The 18,121-nt window shown below is 40.0% G+C and overlaps 1 long non-coding RNA gene across 1 annotated transcript; it reads right to left on the reverse strand.

Moving 5' to 3' along the window:
- Positions 1-12,902: 12,902 nt before the first annotated feature.
- LOC127053790 (uncharacterized) lies at positions 12,903-18,113 on the reverse strand. Its single transcript, XR_007775118.1, has 3 exons — positions 16,891-18,113; positions 16,073-16,246; positions 12,903-13,048 (listed from the first exon to the last, which is right to left on the reverse strand). It is a non-coding gene; the product is annotated as an uncharacterized LOC127053790 (long non-coding RNA).
- Positions 18,114-18,121: the final 8 nt, after the last annotated feature.

Genomic DNA, 18,121 nt, shown 5'->3' on the forward strand with positions numbered 1-18,121 from the left:
GTGTCCCTTCCTTTGGTTGTTCGCACCATGGTGTCTCTCTGGACCAGGGATGATCTCTTTTTGTGACCCAGGTGCTCCTTCTTGGTGGTTTGGCCCTCCAGTGAGGCCAGTATAGATTTTCAGATGGGGAAAACTATACTGAGGTGGAGAATCCATATTGTACTTCCCTTGGAAGTTTGTTTCCCTGGTTAAGCACCCTTCCTGTAAAATAAATAAATAAAATTGTGCCTTATTTCTAACTTGTGCCTTTTTTCCATTCATTGACAATTCATTGACTGCAGTGGAATTACACCAGGGGCTGATTTAGCCCAATATCGTTAAAATAAACAAATAATAGAATGCAGGAATGAGGGAATAGTAGTAGAATGAAGTTTTGAAAATATATAGAAATTACATATATTGGTAATAATGGAAATAATATAGGGTTTTAAAATATGAGCTTTGAAAATATAGTTTAACTAGACCTATTCACTTGATGATCATCTACATAGGTATAAAGTACCAGCCATCATGGCCTTTTCTTGTGGGAGTTGTGGTTAATTGGTTAGTTCAGAACTGGATTCTGAAGTGTGTTTGAAGAGTAAGAAGGGAGGATAAAGTTCCTTTTCAGTATATTTTCTGAAAAGATATAATATTAATCCTAAAAAGACAACACATGCAGTAATAATTTTAATAACTATGTGCCTATTTATGTGAAAATGTATCCCAGTTTCACACACACTCTCTCTCAAATGTGTTATTGTGGCTGGAAGAAGGAATTATAACTATTTTTTCAAGATACAACACAAGAAAAGCTTTCCAAAAATTTAGTGTAGAAATCTTTTAGTCCTGATTTTGCAATGTCAAAACAGAACTATTTGTGTGGCATAAATCTTTTTATTGGGGTGTGGGTGGGGGAACATTTCCCTTGTGCGTCTCTTGTTTTCAGTGACCCAGAAATATGTACTTTTAGCCTTTCCCTTAATTACTGGATATCCATTTTTTCTTATGTTCAAAAGTGGAACCAACAGGAGGAGATCTACTCAATACTTTGTCAAATCTGAATCAGTATCAGAAGAAGAGGAGTGGGTTCTTTTCTTTGTGAAAATGGTCTCCCAGGGTTGTTCCTATCCAGCAGCTGCCTCAAAAGAGGACCATTTAAATGTAATTCTCTATTTTCAGGAGGTGCTTCTGAATAAATCCTATACCCTCCCTAGTTGGATACCAGCCTCTTAAAGGGAATTCTTTTCTTTTCAAAATGAATTTGATTGGATTGCAACCAGGAGTAACAGGAGTAGCAGCAGCAGCTGCAGATATTAGTTATTTCCTCAATTTGAAGGATGCTAAAATAAGTCGATAAAAATGTAACTTATTGCCATTTACTTAGGCTTAGTGCCCACTGCTCCATTTCCCAGTGGAATAGTTAATCTGGTGTTCAGGTGTGTTAAGTCTGTGTTAATGGAAATATACCACATTCCATATCAATACTATCCACTGCCACTCTATTTGTCTGTTTTGTCTACCTCTTATTTCCTGTCTGGTACCTACCTGTACAGTAAGCTCCAGAGGGCAGGGACTCTCTACTTGGTTACTTGTCCAGTAGCGACTAGCGCGGTGGGGGTCGTGAACCTTGCTTCAGGTTCCTACATGCTACTCTAATGCAAATAATCAAGAAGACTGTTATTCACTTTCCAACTATTCTCATGCCGACAATGCTAAACTAAATGCGAGTTTGGAAAAATATAGTCAGTTTCATCGTGCCAATGAGATTACCAGGCAAATGGCTGAGAACGTGTGAACAAGAAGGGGCTTGTTCAGGTCAGCTTGTGAGCAATTTTGGTTGGCTCAACTTTACTGCATTGTATAGAAAAAGATTTCTTGCTTTGGATGCATTGGTATCATTTAATCTAATGAGCTTTTGTAGAGAGCAGTGTACTCTAGTAGACTGAGGCGGTGTATATACTCTGGGAGCCAGGGCTGGTTGGAAAATGGGGGAAATTCACAAAAATGTTGTTTTCTCTTCTCCTTCCCTCCCCCCATTTTTGGTCAGTTTTAGTGGGAGTCAGAGTTTCAACCCTGGTTCTGACATCCAACTTCATTTGTGGCTTTGAGCGAGCTACCCGTCTGCCTTTGTTTCAACTACCTCTGAAAGGAGAATAGTAAAACTTAGTTCACAGTAATGTGGTGAGGCCCCAGTTCAGCAAAGCATTTAAGAACATGATTAACTGTAAGCATGGGAGTAGTCTCATTGAAGTCGCCCCATGGATAAATTTGGCTCATTATATGGGTGGCCAAGGTATCTGGAGGAGTCTCAGATCTGAGCTATATTTGGACACGTGAATGCAGTAGACACAATGGGTGTTCTTGTCTGTGCAAAGAATAGGTGGGATACACTGGGTTCTCTGAGATACAGTGGTTAGGAGAGTATTGTAACTGTTGATACTACGTGAGGTGTGATCTCTGGCCCATATCAGAAAGTTGAACTGTAGGTTGGCTTCAGATGCAACTACTGTACAGTCTCTCTGGATTGTATATTTCACATTTAAAAGAGATCAGAATCTGACTCATTTACTTTATTCTTCAAGTCTATTCATTACATATTTTGCTTATACAAATAATCCAAAAGAAACCTAGAGTCACTTTTGTATTTGAAGCCATTCCAGCTGGCTGCGTAAAGGCTGCTTTTATTAAGTAAATACTTTATTAATAGCATTTGGTTGAATTCTGTGAAACAAATTAAACCCATAATAGTGATTTTTGCAGAGCAGTTAACTTATTTTATAAAGCAGTGTGTAGAAGTTCATTTACACAGTATGATACTTCACATTTCACCTCTGTGAAGAACACTTTAAGAAAGCCACATTAAAGATAATTAGATTTAATTTAGATTTCCTGCTACTACAGTAACTAGCCTGTAAGTTTTTTTTTGTATACACTCCATCAATTGCAGCAGTTTTCCTGAAAAATTGTCATACATCTTACGCCAAGCAGGTAATAATATGTTATTTTTACTGCATTTTTCCAAGTGTCCATTTGTTCATAGTAAATAGGGCCTTGGTGTCAGAATAGGTTTTCTTTTGTTGCTCTTACATTGTTTTCCATTTACTCTATTATTCTCTAGCACCTTAGTCCCAATCTTGTATCTTCTGTGATACTAACCTTTTCTTGAGCCACATCCTCAGGTGGTGTAAATGATTTTCAGTGAAGCACCAGTGAAATCAGTGGCTCTCCACTAACTTACACCAGCTAGAAGTTTCTTGAGCCTTCAGTGCTTTGCCTTCCAGAAGGTTAACACTATTGAACTCTGTAATTCAGCTAGCAAAGGTTGCTTTAGAAAAGAGTGCTGGTTTGCATAGTTCCATTAAAATAAATTTGTTCTCAAACCGAAAACCACAAACTTCCACCACATATATGCAAAGTGGGTTATTTCTGCCAATTGAATTGTGCTCTGACATCAGATGAGACTTCTATAAAGCCAAGGTGATAGGATCCTAAATAAGAAACCAAATCTATGATGGTGAATGATTCTTGGAGCCCAGCATGTGGCAGGGATGGGGAGAAACTCCAATTGTCCTACAGCATATTTTGCTAACGTTGAATTGATTGATCAAACTATGGGTTACTAGTTTAAGCACTACAAGTCAAATTACTTGATGTCAAGTTGAATGACACATGACCCTAAAGTGTAACTTACTTTTTGTCATTTATGCTCTTTGTTTACATTTTGCATTTGTTAATCTTGGAAAATGAACTGGATTAGTCAATTTCACTCTCTTGCTCTCAGAAATTAGCACAGTACTGTAGTTACAGCTCTGTGTTTTAAATGGAGGAGGAGAGTAACTGTTTTCAATAGCATAAAAATGTGTGTTTTTCATATTGTAATCTCTTCTGCCCCACCCGCGCCAACCCAAAAGCATATGAAAAATTTTAGGCATAAACTTCTTGACATTGTTCCTTTTAAATAAATCCTATTTACTAGACTCCAGAATACTATTGGACTTAGTTGTATTGTAAATCCTTTCAGATTTTTTTTCTTTATATAACTTTAATTGTTTTTGCATCCAAAGTCCTTTTTATATTTTAATTGTTAGATTCAAAGAAAAAAAAAACCTGAATCTACAAAATAAAGAACCAAAATCATAGTGGTAAAGTGCTGGCAGATTCTTGGAAAGAAAATCTAACCTAATTTACTCCATGATTAAACTTTATTTTACCAGAACCAAAGTTGTTAGTTAAATGCTCATGCAAATCCTTCAAATAAGTGAGAAAAAAATGAAAAACATAAAGATACAAGAAAACCACCCTGTGTTCCTGAGAAGGCTAGGGTTTCCTTTTTGCTTTTAATCAAGAAGGAGTTGAATGATAAATGGTGTGCTTTTAGAAAGCTTACAATAGACTGGACACACAAATGAAGGTTTAGTAATGGTGAGGGAGATTACCAGGAGATAATGAAGCAAGTCACATTAGAAAACATGATGAAACAGCAGAAAATGTACATACTGTTTTGGTTGTCCCCCTTGGCAAAAATAAGACCACAGACATTATTATGTTTGTAGCGTTATTATACAGGAAAAAGCTGTGTTACTAGTTTCTGGCTGCTAATGACCTACAGAGCAGTAGCCAACCCAGCAATCACTCTAGTGAAATATGTTTATGCTTAATGTTAGGCCATAAAAAACAAGGTCACTTGGAATTTTGAAATATCATCTGTGGTACATTACCACATAAAACCTGCCAGGCTTTCATAAAGAATCTAAATTTGTGATGGGAGCAAAAATGATATGTGTGTGTGTGTGTATATATATATATATATGGAGAGAGAGAGAGAGAGAGAGAGAGAGAGAGAGAGGTTGGCCTAAATGAAAACACATTGGTGCCAATTCAGTTCCTCTGGAACACAGGTGGTGCATATTATGCAGTGAAATCAAGCCAACTCATTTTGATCAGGCAGGAGTGGGTCTAAACCAAGCTTCTGACAGGCAGCTAGCCTTTCAGAATGGAAATCTGAATGAGAAACCTACAGCAGACTTGGTTTAAAGCTACTGATTTAAATAAAGTGTGTATGCAAGTTGCATAATGTAACCATTTTCATTTTGTATAAAGATGTTTCATTTCAGTTGTGAAACATAATGGCCCCCTGGTGGCAATGATTGATAACAAAAAATATGGAGAATGCTCTACAGTAGTCTAGTATTGCTCCACTGTCAATACGTTTGAGTTGAGTGTTTTCATGAAATATTTAAACCCGTTTTTAACGTCCAGCATGTTAACAGATATATTTGATCTTATGTTTTAAAAGAACTTACTATAAAGGACTTTCTCTTTGTCTGATTATGCAGAAACCAAGATGGACACTCTGCTTTCAGCTATGAGCAATAAATTGGCAGTTTCAAAAGCATCCCCTCACCCTTCTTCACTTCAAAGCCCCAGAAGATCCCCGACTTATTACATATTCCAATCTTGGGCTCAGCAAGAAGGACCCCTGTGAGAATAGCTTTAATTGTTTTTGTATTTTTTTTAATAATACATAAGCACTGATGTGCACAAGATAGCCTTTGAATATTAGGTTTTCACATATTTCATAAGCACTCAGCTGCTTTTGTAATGTATTGAACATGCCATGACTTTTCAATGAGTTCACATTACTGCTTGTATTGGTCAAGTGCAGTGGAAGGACGATATTTGTAATTTTTAATTATTATTAGGGCTTGTGGCAATGGATCTGTGTGTGGTTGATTAAGGGGCAAGATTTAAAAAGATCCAGTTTGTAAGAAATTAAAAATGAGATTAACAGTGAATTAAACAACAAAATGTACTAACTATGGGCTTAATCCAAAGCTCCTATGATATCAACCTATGGGACTGAATGACACAGGAACAGAGGTGTGCAAAATATTTACAGCAAAACAGCATGTACTCGAAATACTAGAGCTTTTCACCTTCCATTATACATAAGAAAATTCATAGCTTTTTCCTCCAAAAAAAGAAATATTGAGTTGAAATTAAACTATTGGAGGGCGGGGAGAGCTAATTTTCAAGTGAAAATTGAGCTTCTTTTTGAACAAATGCAGATTTTGCAGTGAAAATATCCTAACATCTTCAAAGGAGTTTGATATGAAAAAAAAACCATTTTGGTGAATTTTTACAGAGTAGCACAGTTCAGGAGTAAACTGTGAAAACTAGTGTATACAAGGCTACAAAATTAGCCTACAATGCAATGGCAAAAAAATTCACAAATATTTTAAACTACTTATTCACACTTCTGCTCAGGAATCTGGCAAAAAGGATTCATAGTGGCCTGAATTCTCAGGTATGCTAAGGCCTCTTTACATTGCTGTGGTGGTGTGATGGGCACCCAACTTTACACCAGTGAAAAGGGATTTTAAAGGTGCTTTAGAATAAGTGAGAATCAGGCCCATTATATTCAGCTTGGCTTGGTTGTGAACAAATGTTATCATCTGCTGGCATATGTGAGATGAGTTTGTGCAGTTCAGATCCACATCAGGAAGACTCACCAACACACTTTGCACCTCCTGCTAGCAGTCTCAGCAGAGAACTCAGAGCTACAGACTAAGGGCTTGTCTCCACTACAGGAGATTGAGGCAATTGATGCAGCAGGGGTCCATTTAGCGGGTTTCATGAAGACCCACTAAATCGACACCAGAGCGCTCTCTGGTCAACACCGATAAGCCAGCTCTCCGAGAAGAGTAAAGGAAGTCAACCAGAGAGCGGACAGCAGCGCAGTCAACGCAGCGCAGCGAAGACACTAACTAAACTCTCATTCAGCTTTCTTCGCTACCGGGGTAAGTCGACCTAAGTTACATCAATAACGTAGCTGAAGTCGACGTAGCTTAGGTCAATTTACCCCGTTGTCTTTACTGCGCTGTGTTGATGAGAGACGCTCTCTGGTCGACTTACCTTACTCTTCTGGGGGCGCTGGAGTACTACAGTCGACTGGAGGGCACTCTGTGGTTGATTTAGTGGGTCTTCACTAAACTCGTTAAATCAACACCTGCTGCATCAATGGAAGCAGCATTGATCTCCCTGGTAGTGAAGACAAGTGAAGAACTGAGGCATCCTGGCAGGCTTGGTGTGGGGAAACCTGTACTTTTATTGCCTTTGCTGTACTTATTCTGTGGATGAATTGAGGGTTGCAGTCTCTGGGGCTATCAGTTGGGTATCTTTCACCAGGGGCTCCATCCTCATCTTGGAGGTTGAAAAGACTGGTACTAAATTCACCAGTACTAAATTAACCACCCTCCAACAAATCTGTCTCTCACACATATTATAGGTGGGCCTGGTAGCACCTCTTATTACTAAGATTGCCCAACACTTTTTGTTTATAAGACCCTGTTTTCAGTTGATTATTACTTTGCCATTCTTTAACTGTTTGGGCTGAAATTTTCCGTGCTGGGTGTCTGCCCCAGGCTGAATGCTTTTGGAAAATTTCAGCCAAAACAGTCCAGCCATTTATGAGAACAAGGTTAGAGAAAAATATATTGTTTTGCAATGATAAAAAAGATTCAGATGACCTTTTATTTTGAGATGCTGTAGTGCCCCCATGCTTTGGACCAGGGACTTGAAACTTCTCAGGGGAAGAGGATGACTTTCTATTAGTGATATGCCTTTTGCTGTTACTATGAAAAATTGGCCAAGTTATAAACCTTGGGAAAAAAAAATCTCAGTTTGCACATGCTCAGGAGAGACCTCTTAGAGTTTAGCAGTTAAAATCACCAAAGATTCCATCCTCACTGAGCATGCTCCATCCCCTCACAGCTCCTTTGTATGATCAGAATGCATGTGCACCATGCCCACAGCGCTGAGTTAGCAAGCTCCAGACCAAGGCTACTGGTGTGAAGCCAGACTTTCCCTGTAATGATTGCTCCTGCTGCTCTGGGCTGGGCACTGGAACTAAGAGCAAGGAGTCTGTTTCTCCTGTGTTCGCAATTATTATTTTTTTCCTTCAGTTTGCATTTTTAAATACCTAGGTAATTGTGTCTGCACACACACACACACACACACACACACACACACACACACACACTTCAAAAGACTACTTGAAAAGACTATTATTAATGTTGCAAAGCCAGACACTCAAAAGTCAGGAAATTCCAGGATTAAGGTTGCCTTTGCAATTTGTTGGGCCAGTTATGCTCTAAATTTCCAAACAAATACAACTGTGGGCTGGGTTACAGTATGAAAAACCTCACCCCAAAAGAAATTTAAGAAAAGAGAAAATCAAATAAGGTGTTCAAAATGGAAATTGGAAGTAAATCTTAAGCACTGTGGGTCCTATAATACGCAACAGAACTGATAGAGTAATCTCATTATGACATCCTTGGGTGAATGCATGCCAGCTGATGTGTGCCTCAGTTTTGATACTTGTCAAATAGGAATAATAATTATCTGCTTCACAAAAGGAACATGTAGCTCAATTCTTTAATGAACTGCTAAATTACGGCTAAATCTTATTACTAATTCTTCTGTCACAGAGCTTGTCTTCACGAACACTTAGTTTGTGGCAAGCTGAGGTTTAAAGATATCCCACAGGAGCCTGCTGCACACAAAATGTCTGTGTGGGGCTGCACTAACACTTCCCTAGTGTGATTTAATTTACTCCCATTTCAAAGCAGGGGTAGCTCAAAGTGCACGAGGGAACTTTTAGCGTGAGGCAGCTGGGTCCATACAGCCACTTAGTGCACGGCAGGCTAGTGTTGGGTAGAGTTACACCCCCAGCTTGTGGCAACTGTTTGTTTGTGTAGACAAGCCCTTACTAAATCATAAACCAATTCCAAAATACAACTATTCTTTCATACTGGTGAACTTAAGTAGAGAGAGGAAATAATTCCTATGATTGATTATGACTGAAATAGGGGGGTTACAATGGAAGCTGGAATTCAACCCTTCCTGTAGCCTCATTTTCTGTTTGTGAATCATCCATAGATAGTGCAGATAATTGCTATAGGCCCAGGGGGAAATAGAAATCCTGTGCCCATGGGGCTGCCTAAGTGTGCTTAAATGCTTTATGGATCAGGGCCGCTGAGAAGAGAATAGATTTCTGCTGAACGAACCAGTCTCACTTCTGGATTAAGAGATTCAGTCATTCAGATAAGATGTCATTGGAAGTACAGGCAAGTAGCGTGTAAAACGAAAACCACGTATAGTGAAACACTCATTGAGTTAAATGGCGAGTGGAATCGCCCAGTACAAATGCAGTTTTTATATTGTTATTTTTCTTTTTTCCCCGTTTTTGCCGACCGCGCAAAGCTGAATTCGCGCATGTTAAATGCACCTAAGATGCGACTTGCCTGTATTACATTTAGTAAGCACTTGGCACATCTCAAGAGGGGATACAATTGCTCTTTGTGCTCTTCTGTCTCAGGGATGTCCTGCTGCCCCATCCATTCCAGTTATGGCAGTCAGGAATTGCTGAGGTACAAGGACTCCCATCCTGGCACATGATAATCCAGCCTCAATTATTCACAGCTCTGTCACTTCTTGGGTGGACTATAGCAATGAGATATAGTGAGGTATGCAGCCAACTCCATTTAGTACAGCACACTGCAATGTATCTCATCAGCAATACAGGCTACACAAGGACATCAGACCTGTTCTCCGCTCTCTGTACTGTCTTCCCATAAAATCTGAATCAAGCTCAAGGTCTCAATCCTTATTTTGAAGGTGTTCTATTGCCTGAGTCCAGGGTACCTGCCTAAAGCTCCAGGATGAAGACTGCGGTCAACAACTGCACTCCTCTGGCACAATGGAACTTTCTCTACAATAAAGGTGAAGTTCGTTGGTATAGGAGAGAGAACTTTTCAGGGAACTGCTCTGAGACTGGAATGAACTTCCCCAGGAGCAAAGGACCGACTTAAACCTTACCACTTTCTGCTCAAAGTTCAAGGCACATTTCTCTGACCTTGCCTTCTCTACATAAATATATAGCATCACCCCTCCCCCCAGATCCTACCAAAATAAGATGCCCCTCTACACATGCTTCTCCACCTGGGGAGACTATGAGAGAACAAACACCACATGACAGATGTGTGGTCATGTTGCTCATAGTACTGCTGGAAGGCATTCAGATAGTACAGTGATGAGTGCAATATAAGAGCATATATCAAATAGACTATATTAATATTAGCTGTAAAGGACAAGACAACATTTTCGTTGTATAGAGCTAAACAAGCAATAATATACCTATAGCTATCCACACACACACACACACACACACACACACACACACACACACACACAGAGTCTGTCATATCAATTTGTCAACAATGACAAATATTTATTTTTAAATGCTCTGTTCACCATAAGTGATGTGGTTTCTAGCCAGTTGTTGAACTAACGTGTTAGTGTTTTCTCTTTATAAATTTGTGAAGGGACTTTATTCCTGGAAGTAGTTATTGGGGCAGGAGAGGTCCCGGGCTCTTTCTATTGTCTTTGTTTTGCTAAGTTTATTTTGCTGAATATTTATCTTTCTATGGGATAATAAAGCTGCTATTATCTTCAAGGAAGAGTAAACTAACAAAAACATACATGAAAAGGAATACCTAATGGAAAGTACTCCCCCGAGTGGATACATGTATAAATTGTAAGAAAATCTCCAAATGCAGCCCCTGGGACTTGAATTATTTACACTCTTTTAATCCTCTTAACTTCAAATCAAGATAATTCATATTGCTTTAAAGTCAAGCTTTCAATTGTGTGTTCACAAATAATTTCCTTGTCATTCACTGCATTGAACAAACTTGTAATCCGCTCATATTTTCAACATGGAACCGTTTGTCTGTTTATCCTACAGCCTAACAACTCTCATCTTCATCCCTACTTACTATTCTCAAAGTCATGTTTTCAAGTTCTCTGCCCAAATTTCTTTATGCATGAATAAAACTGTCAACAGTAAATAGGAAACTGAATGCATTGCTTCTGTTTTAACCACACCTGATATGAAATAGCTTTCAGGTTGTAACATGTTCAGAAAACAGCTAAGGAATTCAAAGTTGGATTGGACAGTCTACCTTAAAAAAAGAAGCATTTCAGTGATGGTTATAAATTTGTATTGCTTAGTACCTGACAGTCTGGAATAGCCCCAGAACTGTTCTTGTTCACCGGCTAAATATGTTTCGAGGGTGAAAGATTCCTCTTCGTGTTTGGGGATTTGCATGTATAATTACTCACACATCCAAGATGAGAATATGCCCTTTTGGCAGTTTTTACTGATTATTATTTATCAGAGACTAGAGTCTTTGATTGAATATGTATTTTAACACTTAACTACATTAATCTTAGAATGATTCTGGATGGTTAAATATATGATTTTGTAAGTACATATGGATTAACTGTTGAGTTATGCAAACGTAAGTACATAAGACAGGCAGTAGGTGTACTAGGATTATACAAAAAAAAAATCTCCTTATGTGACATAATTACATCTCACATATATAGCAGCTAGTTTTCAGACTGTTTGCTTTCCATTCCAAAAAGACCATATAATGTGCTTGCTTATCAAACAATAGGTTACTCAGCTGTGAAAAAAACCTCTTGAATAAAGAGTTCTTAAAACACTCACATAACTCAGAAACGGCTAACCACAGACTGTTTTTTAAGTTTGGAAAAAAATCAGTGGTACTGGTCTCAGACCTGACTGCTGTGTTTTGGGCTAAAGTGAAATGCAGCATTCCATATATAAGCCAGTTAGTTCACATATTGCCCACACCTAAATGAGTCTCAACTTCCCAATAATGTCACTGGGAGTTGAGGACACCTAACATTATCCTCTCAACAGTTCTGAAGAAAAGAACCAACAGCCAGAGCATCCCGGCTGACTTACGCTGCCATGAGGGGACATATAGTAAAAGATGGTTTCTTAGATAATTGAGTCCTAAACTATTCAGGGCTTCACATATAATCAACTATACACTGAATTATCCCTGGAAATTAACAGAAAGGAAATATATATATATTCCAGCACCAGTGCTCAGTTTTTGCCAGCATATCCCATGAAGGAGGCAGGCACAAATTTTGAAGGGCTTTCAAACTCAGTTTTAAGTAGAATGCATTGGAGTAACAGCAATAAATAACCTTTGTGAAGCCTTCAGTAGAGAGGAATGGTAATACCACCTTGACAGCAGTAAACAATCAAAGGTATTATGGACCATTACCACTACCCGAGAATCTAAGAACAGTGGTGGATCACTAGACTTGCACACCATTTTGGCAAAAGGAAGGCACACCCTCAATAGTTGGTACATGCTGTCTTTCAACTTCTTTATTAAATGCCTCCCTCTTCTTCCCACTTAGCAGTATTAAATCTTGTCCCTTTTAGTTACATTTAGATATCTTCCTTATTCGGTCATGGGGGAAGTAACTGTAAAATCTGAGTTTGAGGGAAAGGAGACTTAGACCGAAGTATCTGCATGTTGATAACAGTGAAGCTCACAACGTCTAACAATGTCTCACAGTAGCTTCGCATACATGTTGAATAGGAGTGGTAATAAAATGGAACCCTGTGAAACCTCAAGCTTGAGAGCCCTTGGGGAGGATTGCTTAGCGTTAACTCTGGGGTCACTCAAAGACGAAGGACTAAATTCATTGAAGGGCCACTCCATCCACCACATAGAAGAGTGGTCAATATTTCATGAGCATGGTGTCAAAAACTGCTGCTACATGTAATAAAAATCTAAATAGGCACCTTAATGGTGATCTATCAGTAGGAGATCAATCACTGATATAAAAACCTGTTCTATACTCAGGTATGAAAAAAGTAAACCGATAGGAATCAAGGAAATATGTGGAATTCAGATGCAGATGGAGGTACCCCTTCACACCGTCTTTGTTACCTTCCCCAAAAAAGGAGGTTTAAGATAGAATTAAATTAGCAAATTTATTAAAGTCAAAAGATAATTTCCCAAGCAAGAGCCTAACTATGACCTGGTTAACAGCAGCTGGCATTTACCCTCCACAAACATGGTGGTAATCTTCATCACTCAAGCTCCCAAAGACTCTCCAGTGTCTTCTGCAAAGACAACAATACCAGGTATGTGCGAAAAGGGAAAATGATCTAGAGAAAAGAAAAAATCCCAGGAATAAATACATTTTGGTCTTGTTTTCATTTTTCACTTTCCTCAACATTGACTAGACAATTTATAAATAAACAGAATAAAGAAACAATTATGCTGAGGACAGATATGTTCCTAATGCTCACCTTGGCTCATAATTTTTAAACACTTGGCCTTAGATCTGAGAGTGTTTAGCTAGATCAGCAGGAGAAATGACTTGATCTGCAGGGTAACAACACAAACACTTCCTAGTAGCAATTCAGATGTGCAAACATTATTTACATATCTTTGTGATTACTAGAAAATAGACACACTAATCTAGTCTAAAAATGGTTTGCTGATTTAGATTTCACCATAACATTCATTATAAAAGGCTCTCTTCATATTAAATATTACACACCACCTGCTGCACAAAGAAAGCTGTGATACAGAGACACAGTTCAAGTTAACAACAAAGTAAATGATCAGTCCTTCATCTTGTCATGGTCAAGACACAGCAACAGATCTCCAAAATGGGATGGTGGGAGAGGGACCATTATCTATCAAAACCAACAAGGAGTCCAGTGGCATCTTAAAGACTAACAGGTTGCAGCTGAAGAAGTGGATTTTTAACCCACAAAATCTTATGCCCAAATAATCTGATAGTCTTTAAGGTGCCACCAGACTCCTTGTTGTTTTTGTGGATACAGACTAACACGGCTACCCTGTGATACTTGACATTATCTATCAATAATCTGAGCTCTACAAAAGATATGCCAAAGCCATGTTTGACCTCTGAATCAGGCTCTGTGGGAAACAGAAACAGAAACAGAAATTCCAGAAAGCTGCAACTATAGCTTATTGAATTTTGGTCTGAACAAAGCCTGATGGAGTCGTTTTTATTTCTGCCAAACTGATTATACCTAGATCAGATATATAACAAAAAAAATATCACTGAATGCATCCAGGCCCCTCACAACAGGCCAGTTCCAATGGCCATTGTAGTCTAATGGTTTCAATAAGCATGGATCAGACCCAATGTCATTTAGGCCAAAAAATGAATGGGCATGAATCCTGAAGTACCTTTACACACCTCTCTAGAGATTATCTCACCAAGTTAGGATTTATATCAGTGACATGACATTGAGGAGCTGTTTGTACTGTTGCTGTTTGTGCTATATTCATTTTGTACATAAATAGGGGGCTTGCACTTTTCATGTTGTCAGCACGGAGAAGCATTTAAGCAACTAAAAACCAGTGCTACTGAGGATGGAAGATCATTATAGCGGGTAGGCATATATTGTATGTAATATTATTTGTTAGAAGATTATAGAAGCTATTCTCCTCCATCCACACACAGTAAGACAATTCCCTCAAATAATACAATTCAAATAAAGACAATGTAGGTTTCTAATAGAGATGCTAGAAAAATGCCAATTGTTTTTCCATTGGAAATGTTTTTGGGGAAAAAAAAGTTCCTTTTTTTGGTTTTGTCAAACCTTCCCAAAATGTTTTTGGTTGCTTTTTCAGTGAAAAATCAAACCCATAATATCAGCAGCTTTTGAAAAAAACATTATTTTCCAGTTTTCCACTGAAAAACAGAAAATGTATTTGAAAGTTTGTTTTCAATTAAAATATTTTTTTTTTTGGCCAAAATTACTTTTTGACAATTTTTTTCACCACTTCTAGTTTTAGCTCAATCTTCAACAAAAAGTTCCAGGGTGCTCTACAATTCAAGTCCAAATACAGATGATTTGATGTACAACTTTTCTTTCTCATTTGTCTAAAGGTGCCTGAAGCCAACAAGGATCTGAATTGCAGTAGTGCAAAAGCTGGTAGCAAAAGACACTACCTCATACCTCACTGCTGGAAACCAGCTTGTCAAGTACATCCTGAGAGATTCTAACAGAGATAAGTCAGTGGCAAGTTCAGCCATGTCAGCAAAGTGAGTTTGGAATCAGACACAACAACTAACAGCATCACGCCCTCACTCATTCACAAAGGCCCTCACCCTGTCTCAAGTTGGTGGCACAATTTGAATGACAGATTGAAATTTTCAAAGGACATGATCAACATAAAATGACAATTCTGTCTGAAATGTTTTACCTACTATCATTACTATGGCCATGCCTTCACCTACAGTGCATCTGGTGAAGATGCTCTGGCGATGGGAGAGAGTTCTCTTTCCTGCAAGCAGCAGAAGCTATGCTGATGGAGAAAGTTCTCCTGTCGTCATTAAAAACACCCCCTCATGAGCAGCAGAAGCTATGTCAGTGGGAGAAGCTTCTCTATTGGCATAAAAAACATACCCCTACGAATAGCAGAAGCTATGCTACTGGGAGAAGCTCTCCTGCTGACACAGCACCTTGCACAGTAGCACTTCTGTTGGTGTAATTTATGTCAATCAGGGGTGGAACATTCACACCCTAAGTGACAAAAGTTTTGCTGACATAGGTGGTAGTGTAGACATAGCCTTATATTATAAACTCTTTGGGGCAGTGACTGACTTTCCTGTGTTCGTACAGCACCTAGCACACTGGGGTTCTGGACCACTACTGGTGCTCCTAAGCACTAAAATAATATAAATAAATAATAATAATTGCAAGTAACTCCTAAGATTATTATAACTGAAAGAGACTGGAAAATGTTTTCTGTTTTGCATTGGCCAGTACTCTGTACATAGTCAGTGTCACTGTATCACTATAATCAGTTCCCCCAGTTATTTGTGTGGGTTTTTTTGTATATAGTAATATGGGAGTGGGGAAGAAAACATTCAAAAATAGGAATATTTTGAAGAAATTTTAAAATCACAAAAATTAGGCGGGAGACAAGGTGGGTGAGGTAATATCTTTCATTGGACTAAGTGGGTCCAATAAAAGTTATTACTTCACCCACCTTGTCTCTAATATCCTAGGACCGACATGGTTAGAATAACACTGCATACAAAAAAATGGTAAGGGCTGTCTAAGGCTGGTATAGCACCTGAAACTACTTTAAACTCAGTTTTTAAAACAGACTAGATTTCAATTTTTCATTTCAACACTTACATAGAAATCATATGCCACCAGAGGGCGACCTTTCCAAATTGCCTGAAAATGAATCCAAAATGAGTCTTTTTGCTTCTAAATAAATGGGTTTCTGCAGGTCTTGAACTGATAAATACTGCTGGATCCCAGTGGGTGGAATTGAAAGAGAACTCTTGAATTTTTCCCTTTCCTCACCTTTCAAGTTAAAAACATAATTTCTTAGTTATAGGAGAAATATTACCCCCCTCACAATAACTAGAGAAAACAACTTCTGAAGACTAAAATTCCCTCCCTCCTGTGCAGTGATAAAACAGATCAGCTGTAACTCTGCTGCAGCTTGGAAAGGCTCTGAGCGGCAGCAGGGGCAGTGGGGCTGTTTGTAGTCTCTTTAAGACAATCTGCAAGTAGGGTTGCCAACTTTCTAATTGCACAAAACCGAATACCCTTGCCATGCCCCTTCCCTGAGGCCCCGCCCTGCTCAGCCCCTTTTCCAAGGCCCCATCCCCACTCACTCCACCGTCTTCCTTACTTGCTGTACCCCACCCCCACTCACTCTCACCATGCTAGGGCAGGGGACTGCGATGTGGGAGGGGGTGAGGGCTCTGGCTGAGGGTGTGGGCTTGGTGGTGGGCCTGTGAATGATGGGTTTGGGGTGCAGCAGGAGGCTCTGGGCTGTGGATGAGGTGGGTGGGGTGCAAGAGGGGACTCAGGGCTGTGCAGAGGGTTGGGGTGCAGGCTCTGGGAGGGAGTTAGGGTGTGGGAGGGGGTTCCGCCCTGGGGCAGGGGGTTGGGGTGCAGGGAGGGGTTCAGGTTGTGGGCTGCGGCTAGGCAGCACTTACCTCAGGTGGCTCCCGGTCTGCAGCGCAGCAGGACTAAGGCAGGCTCCCCGTCTGCCCTGGCTTCACACGGCTGCTATGTCCGGCTCCTAGGTCGAGGGGCCAGGGGACTCTACATGCTGCCTGCATGCACTGTCCCTGCAGCTCCCATTGGCCACAGTTCCCGGCCAATGGGAGCTGTAGAGCTGGTGCTCAGGGCGGGGGCAGTGCATGGAGCCATGGTGTCTAGGAGCTGGACATGCCTGACACCTGACAACCCTATCTGCAAGGGGTAAGCAGATAATGAGCTGAGACTACTGCTCATTATGCAGAAAAGCACTTTTTGACTGTTACCTTTTCCTTCCCTCACATTTGCCTCAATACTGCCAAACCCAACTGTTCAAAAATCACAAGTGGCTTAAAAATCATGAGATTTTATTTAAAAAAAAAACCCTACCATTTTGGGTTCTTGTTATTTGCCTTTTGGTTTTTGACTTTTTTTGGGGTGGGGGGTTACACTCAGATCCCTTTTTCAAACTTTTCTCCACAACCATGAGGGCTTTTTAAAATGAAAGCTGCTTGTCTCACAGTCACATGATTACTGGAGCTGGGACTTTAACAAAACCACCCAATGTTGTGAGAGGTGTGATGAAATTGAGAGTGGCCTACTCTGCATCTCTTTCATCTACCATTGTGTCTTATCGGGAAACTAGGTTTGTATGCGCTCTGAAGCAGATAGTGCCTAGCACAATGGCGACCTGATCCTTGATGGGCCCACTAGGCACCACTGCAGTGCAAATGACTAATAATTGGATTGCACTTCGTTCACGTTTGGAAGGTTTTCCCTGCTGCTATCAGGGCTAGAAATCCTTTTTAAAGGACAGCTGAAATTCTGCAGCGGTTAGCAGCCCTGGCCCGGCACTTCCTCCTCCAGCGAATTTTTCAAGCTATGTCTCACGGAAAATCACAAAGCAAAGCCCTTCCCAGCAGAGAGCCCTCCAGCAGATGGCAAATGGGGAGCGCCTCCCCCAGAGTAACAATCTCCCCACTTGGGAAAAGGGGGTTCCCCTTCCCACCCATCACTACAGAAATAACTTAATTCCCTGACATGTGGGAGTCTCCCCTACACAGGCTCTGTCTGTCCGCCAATGCACAGCGAGGGTACCGCCCACCACCCCGGATGTGAGGCTGAGCAACTCCCCCTATCCACGCCTTGGCCCTTTGCCTATAGTGACATGGCGTCGGGAACAATACC

The sequence above is a fragment of the Gopherus flavomarginatus genome, chromosome 6, assembly GCF_025201925.1.
Source record: "Gopherus flavomarginatus isolate rGopFla2 chromosome 6, rGopFla2.mat.asm, whole genome shotgun sequence".
Taxonomy (NCBI): Eukaryota; Metazoa; Chordata; order Testudines; family Testudinidae; genus Gopherus; species Gopherus flavomarginatus.